The sequence below is a fragment of the Phacochoerus africanus genome, chromosome 7 (assembly GCF_016906955.1).
Source record: "Phacochoerus africanus isolate WHEZ1 chromosome 7, ROS_Pafr_v1, whole genome shotgun sequence".
NCBI lineage: Eukaryota > Metazoa > Chordata > Mammalia > Artiodactyla > Suidae > Phacochoerus > Phacochoerus africanus.
In genome coordinates this window covers 65,053,806-65,065,325 of record NC_062550.1, presented here as the reverse complement: position 1 = coordinate 65,065,325, position 11,520 = coordinate 65,053,806, and the positions used below count along the sequence as shown (strand labels likewise).

The 11,520-nt window shown below is 39.2% G+C and overlaps 1 non-coding gene across 1 annotated transcript; it reads left to right on the top strand.

Annotated features, from left to right (window-relative positions):
* Nucleotides 1-10,669: 10,669 nt before the first annotated feature.
* Nucleotides 10,670-10,776, top strand: LOC125131901 (U6 spliceosomal RNA). The gene has a single exon (XR_007136076.1). It is a non-coding gene; the product is annotated as a U6 spliceosomal RNA (small nuclear RNA).
* The last annotated feature ends 744 nt before the right edge of the window (nucleotides 10,777-11,520 follow it).

Below are 11,520 nucleotides of genomic sequence, written 5' to 3'. Positions count from 1 at the left end.
GCAAAATATGGAATATTTGACTTTTCCATGTAACTCATCTATATTTTAAAATTTTTAATTGACAAAGGTGTTAATGTTAGATTCATATTTTAGACTTTAATATGGACCATACAGTGATATTATCTATATGTAGTTATGTTAAAAAAAAAATGCTAGTTTGATTCTAAGTGTGGTTAAATTATTTCTTAGTTTTAAAGAGTATAGTCAGTTAAAATTATATGCATGATTTATTCTGGTGAGGATTGGCCATTGACTTTCTTATCTAACAAAATGATTATCATTGCTATGCAAAATTGGATTGCAAGGAAAAAAATGAGGGCTTGAACTGTTCAAACTCCAATCTAATAGCCAAAATCACTCTCTCTATATATATATTCACCCTTGGAAAATAATTCATGACTAACAGGTGTGGTCTCCAACCTCTGGAAGACCCTAAAATAATTACAGATGCATCCGGGGATTTCCTAGAATTTTGTGCTGGAATGACTCCCAAAACTACTCATCGTTTTCATCCAAAAAAAGCAGCAAGCAGCTGGGAGTTCTTGGTACTGTGCTAAATAAATCTAGAGAGAATTAATTAAAATAAACATAATCTGTTGTTTTAATAATCATAACAAGAAAGCAATTTTGATATGGATGCACACAGTTTTCCATTCCTTTGCTTACTCATTAATCCATATGCTCATGCATTAGCACATATTTATTAATCTATATACTATGCACCTAAGTGCTACATTATGAGTATCTAATGTTGGTCTAAAGCCTGCTCTGAGGTTTTTTTCATGTTGTTAACTCATTTTTTTTCATTTCTATTCTAAGAAAACGTCATTTCTTAAATTTAAGGTTAAGAACAACAATGAAAAAGAATCACAGTCTAATCATAATCTAATTGGTGATGGCAATCCTTTTTAAGCTATGGCAGGTTTGGTCGTGAAAATGAAAGCCACGCTGTTCCTAGTATGAACAGAGAGTTTCACAACTGTTGGAAGGGGAGAGAAAGCTGGAGAGCTCCACTGAAGATCTCAGACTCCAGCCCCACCAATGCAGGGCTTCTCAAGGGCTTCCCTGAAGCCACTGGCGGCACAGGATCTCCAGGAGGCTCCCAACTATTCAGAGCTAGAGCCAGTTTTGTAAGACCTAAAGTCTACCCAATTGGGAGCTCTCTTTAAGAATAAAGAAATGAAAGTGTGAATACAAATTTGCAAGCTACTTCCAGAGTTTTAAAAAAGGACCATGCAAGAAAGGCGCCCCGAAGTTTAAACTGCATTAGCTTCACCATGAGTCCACCCACATCAGCTATCTCAGTTGGCCACATGGATGCTGGAGTTCCTCAAGAAGTTTATCTGGGAGCAGCTTTGAGCCTCCATGTGCCCGGATGTCTTCCTATAAGTGACTGGAAAAAACAGTGTCCTCTTCTGCCTTCGAAATCTTGAATTAGTGCCTCTTATTAACAGTTTCTAATCTGGAACCTTTCAGGGAAGGAGACTCTGGGAAATAAAGTTCCTGCCTTGAGGGAGCTTAAAGATGATGCCGAGCTGACAAAGGACTAGTGTGCATACCACCCCAGGGAAGACAGTGCAGTTGATTGACTAAAGAGATTAAGGAGCATTTGAACCACTCAAGACACTGAAGCTTAAGTATGGACGCATTACTATATGAGCATATATCAAACTGGAATACAGTGAAGTATTAAGCAACACCTGATTGATTCTAAAACAACACAGAAGGGAATCAGCTAGTTTGGAATAAAAAAGTAGAGGAATAAGAGAGCAAAGGGTTTTCATGGTCTCCAGCACAATGTTCATGGGAGAAGGTACCCTGATTATGTCTCTGTTGTTCAATAATAATCCATTCACTGCCTTTATTGATTATTCGCATTAGATGCCAAGGATATCATGCAAATCAAAACCAGAATGGCCCTATATTCAAGGAGCTTATGGTCTAGACTAGTACCATCTGATTGAAATATAATTTGAGCCCCAAATATGAGGCACATATGTAATTTTAAAATTTCTGGCAGCCACAACACATAAGAAGAAACAGATGGTATTAATTTTAATACATTTTACTTAGCCCAGTATATCCAAAATATATATCATTGCTACATTTACTCAATATAAAAATTAGTAATGATATATTTTACATTATTTTTTCCTTTGGTACTATCTTTAAACTCTCATATGGTATTTTAAACCTATAACACGTCTCAGTTTGAACTTGACACATTGAATGTGTCATACATGTGTCAGTGTGGCTAATGGCTACTATATTGCCACTAGAAGAGTTATACAAGTCTTCCAGATAACTAGAACTTTATCTGGATAATGCTCCAGAATAATGCTCCAGAAGCCCATTGTGAAAACGTTCTGGCCCAGCAATCTGGACCACACATCAGTCTGTGGTAACCCATCAGGATAATGTGACCTATCATACTTGCTTGAGCTTTCTTGTGCTGTATAAACCCAAACCCAAAGAATGTACATGAACCATAATTCTGAACAGCTGTGTGGTGGTGATAAGTTCTAGTGTATATAAATTAAATTAATTTATAATTTCCATTCATGCCATTACTGCATTTGCAGACATACATACACTTTTTTTCCTTTCTATTATGGTTTATTACAGGACATCAAATACAGATCCCTTTGCTGTACAATAGGACATTTTTGTTTATCTGTCTGATATATAATAGTTGTCATCTGATAGTCCTAAACTCCCAATTCATCCCTCCCTGCCCCCCATCTGCACCGTCTTGGCAACCACAAGTCTGTCTCTATGTCTTCATACACTCTTCTTTTTAAACTTTAGTATATGTTGCCATACCAATGTGAAAGTATTTTGTGGGCTTTTGTCCTTTTCATTAAGCAGCTAAGAGTAGAGTGCAGAATTGACTGTGACTTAAACTTCACCTACGGGAAACTGGATTTAGGATTTGAAAAATGTTGCACTTCTAGGTCTGAGAATATTGAGAGGCGAGAAGCAATTCCTGAGAACTTTAAAGAGCAGGTTTAAAAATAAAAAAAAAAATCTGATTTGGGAGATGCCATCATGGCTCAGAGGAAACGAATCTGACTAGCATCCATGAGGACACAGATTCGATCCCTGGCCTCACTCAGTGGGTTGAGGATCTGGTGTTGCCATGAGTTGTGGTGCAGGTTGCAGGCGAGGCGTGGCTCGGATCCTGCATTGCTGTGGCTGTGGTGTAGGCCAGCAGTTGCAGTTCTGATTCGACCCCTAGCCTGGGAACTTCCATATGTCACAGGTGTGGCCCTAAAAAGACAAAAAAAAAAAAAATTCTGATTATTTAAATATCTGTTGATTTCATATGAAAGTTCTAGCTTCTAAAAAGCTTGTATTGGTTTTGCTTCTATTGTTTTTTTTTTCCTAAATTATTTAGATAACTTCCCAATATTTCTCTAAAGACTAGCAAATTGGTATACTTTTGGTTAAAAAACTTGAAAAAAGTATCTGATAGAGAACTAAAAACTGGAAGGAAATCTTAGAAATTACGTGTTTTGACCCCACTCATTTTACCAATGAGTCTCAGAAATGACTTCTCAAACTCATTCATCTCTGCAATGGCAAAGCTAGAACCCAAACCTGAGTCTCCTTACACTCAACCCAGAGCTCTTTCTCTTATATGTATAGTTCTAGTTGAAAGAAATCCCCGTGGTCTGGTCCTGAGTCTGGTGCTGTGTCAACTCTTCTCTTTGATTAAGTGCATAATAACTGGAATCTGGTAAAAATCTAAGAAACAAGCAGAGAAATCTGTAAATACTCAGAACTCACCTCAGAAAAAGACTTAACTGAGCAGGGCTCTCTGGACACTGGACAATGTGCTTATCTTCCCACTTAAGAGATCTTGGATAGGAATCCACACAGCTGTGTGCAATTCATTTTATAGCATTTTGGAACTAACTCTCTGAAACAATTAATGAAATCTATTCTCCTTTTCCTGAAAAAGCTTCCCCTGTCTTTTTATGCAGATCACTTCTCTTTTTTTCCTGTTTCAATCTGTTTTCTCTATTTCTTTTCATCTTCATTACTGTCCTTTATGCACTCTATTGTTAAGGAATTAAATCTCACCGGATAGCTAGTCTGCATTCTTGTCTGGAAGATCTAACGTCCTATTTTTTTTTTTTTTTTTGGTGGATATGATAATTCTGGGAAATAAATCCTCAACCAGCAAAAGAAAAAAGGATAAGCTTTCCAATAGATCTCTTCTTCAGTTTCAGCTCTTCAAAATTCTTTCTCCTCTTCTCTTTAACCCAAACTCTTCCTCTTAGTCGGACTTCCAATTTATCCCTAGTAGAATCCCTGACTACTCTCTGTCATGATCTGTTTTGTACTCATTTTTTGGACATAACTGTTCAATTTGACTTTTTTAAGTTTTATTTAAGTCTAGTGATTTACAATGTGGTTTTAATTTCTGCTGTACAACAAAGTGATTCAGTTATACATGTATACACATCCATTCTTTTTCAGATTCTTTTCCGTTATAGATTATCACAGAATATTGGGTAGAGCTCCTTGGGCTATACAGCAGGTTGTTTAATTTGATTTTGATACTCCCCAACATGGGAATGTTAGGGTAGAAATGAGAAAGAGAAAATCGGGGAGGGTAAGGAAGAAAATAGCTCCTAATATGACTACAACAGAGAATATAAGTCAAGTTCCATCAGAGTTTTGACTTCTGTATGACAAGGGCATAATGTTGAAGAAAAAAATATATATAGGAAAAAATTACCACAAAGTAGCAGTGCAGATCTGAGTGTGTATTTATTTTGAGATTATGAACTAAATATAAACAAGGAGAGTAACATTTACCTCTTCCAAGTACTTAGATCACTAGAAAACTTACTGCACCATGAGTGAACTATTTCTATTCCTCTTTCTTTTAGTCTGCCTTTACCTGAATCCTTTGCATCCTTCACTACTGAAGGATCGTGGTCTTTTAATATACATAAGATGTTAAGAGAGCAGAGTATGAGCAAAAATTAGTATTATAGTAGGACACCCGTGTCCTGACTAGGTGAACTGTACTGAAATTTGCAATTACAGAGAAGCTTGTTGCAAATTTTCAGAAACACATCCACCTAATACTGTTTTGGATTAAGGCATGAAATACATTTTCAAAAATAGTGTTAGTAAAATAATCTTTTTGATTTGTATGCCTGCATAGGCAATTTAGAGTAATTTTCAACATCTTGACTCTCAAGCCACTTCATTTTTTCTTTTCTCTTTGGCTTCTTAGGCCATTTCAGGTGAAAAGGAGTAGTAAACAAAAGAACATCTTCATTGGTAAAGATGGAGCAATTTTAAAGATGAAAGCAGAACTTTAAAGTTTAAGCTACACCACAATGAGTCCCCACAGTGAGAGTTTACAGCAATAGAAAATTTAAAAAGCCTGGGAGTTGTGAAATATCAACAGGGAAAATTTAACTTCAGTAGGCTAGTTTTTAAAAACAAGATTGGAAGAATCAAGTGGAGTAGCTGTGTTTGTTTTTTAAAGTTCCTTTGTTTTGGTGGTGGTTAGGGGTGATGTGTTTTTTTGTGCGTGTTTGTGTTATTAATTTTTGCCATTGTAAAAAAAACCCACTAATCTAAAATCATGTCTTCGGAATGATGACAATATAAAGAAGAATATTACAGTAAAGACATATGTTACACTATTTGGCTATGGCTACTCCTATTCTCCATATCTCAACTTTGTGAGTTTCTATACAGATTCAAAGTCCATAATCTATAACTATAATAAAATGAAATGTTGTCCTAGAGCTAATGGACGTGGTTCAAGCCCTGGCCTTGCTCAGTGTGTTAAGGATCCATCTTTGACATGAGGTGTGGTGTAGGTCACAGATGTGGCTTGGATCTGGCATTGCTGTGGCTGTGGTGTAGGCCAGCAGCTACATCTATGATTCTACTCCTAGCTTGGGAACTTCATATACTGTGGGTGTGGCCCTAAAAAGACCAAAAAAAAAAAAAGCAAGAAAGCCCCAGAAGGCACGATGTCAGGGCCTGACAAAAGGGAACAATGCCATTTTCTTTGAATTTGTTAATGTATAATAATGCTATCCAGCTATGTCATTATCTCTAATGAAAGTAAACTAAAAGAGCCCATATTAAGATGTACCAAGAAGGATCTCTGTTTAATAACACCTAACTGTGAGGTGGTAAGGAACTCAATCATGTGACAAATGACTTTGAAGTGTCCCTGATTGGAAAGGTTCTAGAGTCAATCTCTGTGGGCAGGAGCTTGTTTGGCAGTTGATGAAGTCTTAAGCTAGTGTGAAAATACCCACAGGGTCCTCAATGGTATTTTACTACCTGGATTTAACAGGAGCAGGCGTCTGCTCTGAAGGATGGGACACACTTCACCTCATCACTCAATGCTTCTTTGTAGCTTAGGAAATAAGATTTACCATGGCTGTTCGACAGGTATAACTGAGCACACCTTAGCCTGAGTATTCTGGTCCCTCAAGATTCAGTGGCACTTTCCTGACCGCTATGATGGCTGAAACTCTTAAGCAAGCTGTACATACCTGCCAAAATAGGCCACAGTGGTGTTTAAAAGAGAAGTGTATCAATAAAATGCTGGCTTGGGATTACTGATGCCTTTTCCTCCAGAGGGAGACCAAACTCATACCGGGAGAAAGTTGGTAATCTAGAGGATCCTTCCTATCCCCCTCTCAAACAAAAACCTGAAAGAAGAGACTTGACTTTTCCAGGGGCCATTCTTATCATTTCACTTGTCCTTAACTCTAATGCAGTTCATTTTTTAATCCATCAAGTTCTCAGATCTTTCTGTCATTTGTTGTTTTATGTAGTATTGAGGATGGCACAGTTTCTTGAACAAAACTAGGAAGCATCATTTATCCAATATTTAATCATAGTCTAGGCACAAAACAGGGGCCTCATAGTTATCATTACCTAACACTGGCTCCGCAAGATGAGTGTCATTATCCTGATTTTACAAATGAGGAAACCCAGACTTAGACCTGTGACTTGTCTAAGGTCACAGAGCTGGTAGAGCATAGAACAGAGATTCAAACTCAGGACTTTCAAGGTCCAAACCCAGGACAGTCTCCTCGATGCTGAACTGCTTCTTCCACCAGCCCTTATTCACACACATTATGTGAGGCTACCAGCTCTAGAAAGTTCTCTAGCATTCATTCAGAGAGGGAAGTTTGAAAATTGTAGAGGAAGCCTTATCACTATTTGGTACATTTATCTGCCCACACCCCTCCATTTTTATCAAACTCAAAGGCTTAGACACATGGAAGCAAAGTGAGGAAGAGGAATGGGTATATAGGAGTGAAATAAAAAGATGAGGCTATGACTTTTTCTGTCTTTTTATACTCTGGTTTTCTTTTTAAATGTATATTTTCTTGTTTCTGTCTTTCACGCTTGGGTTAATCTCGATTTCCCCTCTGTTATAGTACCCCAACACCATTTAAATTTCCAATTTGATTGATGCAAATTAAGTTGCATTTACTTATGTTGCAATAGAAGAATCAGGGAGAATTCTGAATAGCTGGGTTTGTTTCTGTGGGTTTTTTTTTTTTTTTGCCTTATTCCAAAAAGAAAGCCAAGATTTTGGCAGTTAAGTAGTCTCCAGGACTGAAGACAGAAGCTGACCCAAGAGCTCTTTTTCTCTCATGAAAATCCAAACTGACTAAAGACAATATTCTAGAGTGTTTTGAATGGAACCAGAGAAGAGCTTGTGTCTTTGTAAGAAGATAGGCAAAAGCAGAAGCCAAGACAAGAAGATTCTCACGCCTGAGGAAGAGAGGGTAGGTTGCTGTGGGTAACTGCAACCTGTTCCCCCTAGCTGCCCCCCACCCCCACCCCCGGTAGGGACTTTATCCTGTGAGGATGTCTTCATGGTGCGAACATGTCGTCATGTTCCTTGGCATTCTTGACTCTGGTAAAGGCTCCCATGGATGCTTTGGCACAGAGCCTCAGGACCACTAGACTTGGATGTGCTTGCAAGTTTGGACAACGCCCAGCTCAGCAGCAAGTGGGAATACACTTTGCTCTCTGTAATAAAGGTCTTGGGTTGGATGGACATGGGTGGGAAGGGGAGACAAAACCCATGAATGATTGAATTTCTTTGAATTTGAATTTCCTTTTCCCACATTGATTGGATAGGTTCTCCAAAAAAGATTGTTTTTAAGTTAAAGAAAATAATATAGGCTGAATATTTTTGTCTGTAGAGCTATTCCCCACCTTTCTCTGCCCTGCTCTGTGCTCCAGAGGGCTAACCTTTCTGGGTGGATTCGGCAGACTTCTTTGACCTCTGCATTCCAGTTGTGTCCAGCCACTGGGCGGCACCAGCAGGAAATCAAAGAAAGGGAGAGAATGAATTGGGATATTTATTTCCAAGGCTCCCTCCCTATGGGTTGACTGGGTCCCTTTATCTGGTGGCCCTTTCTTATAGTTAATCTCTCTGGATTGCATTCTGGTAACCATTTCTTCTCCTTGCCTCTCAAACTTAAGATCTTTGGAAGCTTCCTTTTTGTTATCCTGCGGTAGGGGTGGGGGAGAAAAGTGGGTACTGTACCATTCCTATTTGATTTCTTTTCAACATATCTATGCATTTTAAGTAGCTTCTTTGTTAAATCCTCCTCAGTTAATTACCTTTGATCATGCCATCTTTTTATTGCCAGGACCCTGACTAATGCATTACGTGTCTTTATTTTTTGACACCAGAGTATGTGGATTTATAACCCTTATATAATATGCCTTTTTTTTTTTCCTTCTGGAATTACCAAAATTACTAGTGTGGTCCATATCAGAGCCATGGGCAGATTACAACTCCTAGCACTGAAACCAAATCATTTTGAGGTTTTTAGTGCTGAAATTACCACATCCTGGGAAAGGACTCTGTCCGATGCAAATAGGATCAACCTGGTTATGACTTTTGTGTAGATTTGGGTGTACACTCTCTGAAGTTCCTGTGGCATCCCTGGTGGCTCAGTGGGTTAAGGACCTGGCATTGTCACTGCTGTGGCTCTGGCTACTGCTGTGGTGGTGTTTTTTTGTTTGTTTGTTTTCTTTTTTGCTTTTTAGGGGCACATCTGTGGCATATGGATTCCCAGGCTAGGTGCTGAATCAAAGTTACAGCTGCTGGCCTACCACAGCCACAGCAACATGGGATCTGAGCCACGTCTGCAACCTACACCACAGCTCATGGCAATGCTGGATCCTTAACCCACTGAGTGAGGTCAGGAATTGAACCTGCATCCTCATGGATCCTAGTTGGGTTCATTACCTCTGAGCCACGATGGGAACTCATGTGGTGCAGGTTTGATCCCTGGCCTAGGAACTTCTGCATCCCATGGATATGGCCAAAAAAAAAAAAAAAGTCGCTAGGGATTTGTGTCCCGTGGGCTACGATGAGGCAGAATTTAAAAATTACTACACAATTTTACGTACAAGATTGTCCAGAAGTAGATGAAGGAAATTAGGGTAACTGCAACCCTACTCAACAAATGTTTCCAGAACACTTTTTAGTGGGGGATGGGTATAAGACACTCATTTTTGAATGAATTGTTAAAAATTAAGCCACTTCTTGGAGATGGAGGAAGAATATTGTCAGAATCCAGAATACAAGGTGAAAATTATTCTCCAAACTTGGACATGCCACCAGAGGCATGTTAAGTGTTGGAATGGATGATAGAGCTAGGAAAAGACCATTTCTCTTGTGATAGAAATGATTGCCAGACACAGAGAATGTTTTTAGGAGATACAATTTCCACCCCAAGAGAAAAGACAGTTCTGTCTTGGATACAGCTAATATTGAGAAGGCAGGGCACTGAGAAAAAGAACACGATCTAGGAATGTCCCAAGAGCCACTAGTGCTCTCAATTAAATGTTTCAGTGGCTGTGGTTGGCGGTACTGGAGGGCTGGTTCCAGGGGCTTAAATCCAGAGAATATGATAGTTAAACATCCTAAGGGTTGCCAGAAAGTGAGAGAGAACTGACTACATTCCTAGTAAGGGTAGATACTTTATTACCAAGGAACCTTCCCTGAGAGCCTGGGGAAGAGAGGAAATGACTCACTTAGCACAGGTGTGGGCAGGAGCAAAGATGAGCCTTTTCCCTGCACAAAGCATAACCCGACTGAACTCAACCCCTCTACAAACTTCTCCTAAACAGGGAAGCTGGTGAAAGGGGAGATGAAGAAGCAGCACAACAGGGAGGCAGAGATCAGGAAGATGGGTCCTTTTTCAGCTGATTAGCCCAAACCATGTAGAGAGTAAATGGGGAGCTAACAGGACAGTTACAATCTCTGAATGTCAGCCAGAAACTTTTCAAAGTTGTAGGTAACTAACTGGATATCTTTCTCCAGTTCTCCCTGAGAACCAGCTTCTGTGATGAGTGAAACCTGGTGTTCCCACCAAATTGTTATCAACCTTGACCTGCCATCAATATGATGGCCAGAGGAACCCACTTGAAAAAGACTGGACCTCATGGTGAGACTAACATTGACCAGCATCTTTGGTGTTAAGAGTGGTGGTCTGGGAGTTCTCTGGTGGACTAGCAGTTAAAGGATCCACTGTTGTCACTGCTGGGGCTTGGGTCACTGCTGTGGTACAGGTTTGATCTCTGGCGCTGGAACATCTGCATACATGGGCGTGGACAAAAAAAAAAGAGTGGAGGTCTGGTGCTCACTTTGGCAGCCTATATACTAAAATTGGAGCGATACAGAGAAGATTAGCATGGCCCCTGCACAAGGATGACACACAAATTTATGAAGTGTCACATATTTTTATGTGATGTACAGTACAGGGAATATAGTCAATATTATAATAACTTTGTATGATGCATAATCTATAAAAATATTAAAACACTGTCATACACCTGAAATTAATATAACATTGTAAGTCAATTACACTTCAAGTAAAAAAAAAAAAAAAAATGGAAGAGTTCCCGTCATGGCGCAGTGGAAACGAATCTGCCTAGAAACCGTGATGTTGTGGGTTTGATCCCTGGTCAGTGGGTCAAGGATCTGACATTGCTGTGAGCTGTGGTGTAGGCTGCAGATGCCGCTTGGATCCTGCGTTGCTGTGGCCGTGGTGTAGGCCGGCAGCTGTAGCTCCAGTTAGACCCCTAGCCTGGGAACCTCCACATGCCGCAGGTGTGGCTCTAAAAAGAAAAAAACAAAAAATGGAGGTCTGAAGCCCTGTTTTCTAGAGTTTCAACTTTATGTGCTGTGTAACCTTGAGAAAATTCACATCTCTTCAATTCAGGTTCCTTATTTGTACATTGAGGATAATAGTAGTATTTCTTTTATAAGGTTATTGTGATACCTAATGAGATAAAGTTTACCAATATTAGAATAATACCCATCACATGTAAAGTTTTTGTTAAATGTTTGTCTATCCTCCTCCTCATCAGAAGGGACACTTATGGGATATTTGCCTAAGAGTTAGGATATACAGTCACCTTCCTTTTATCATGTTTTTAAGGAAGATCAACATTCCACGAAGGACCACACAATGAGTGCTTGCAGTA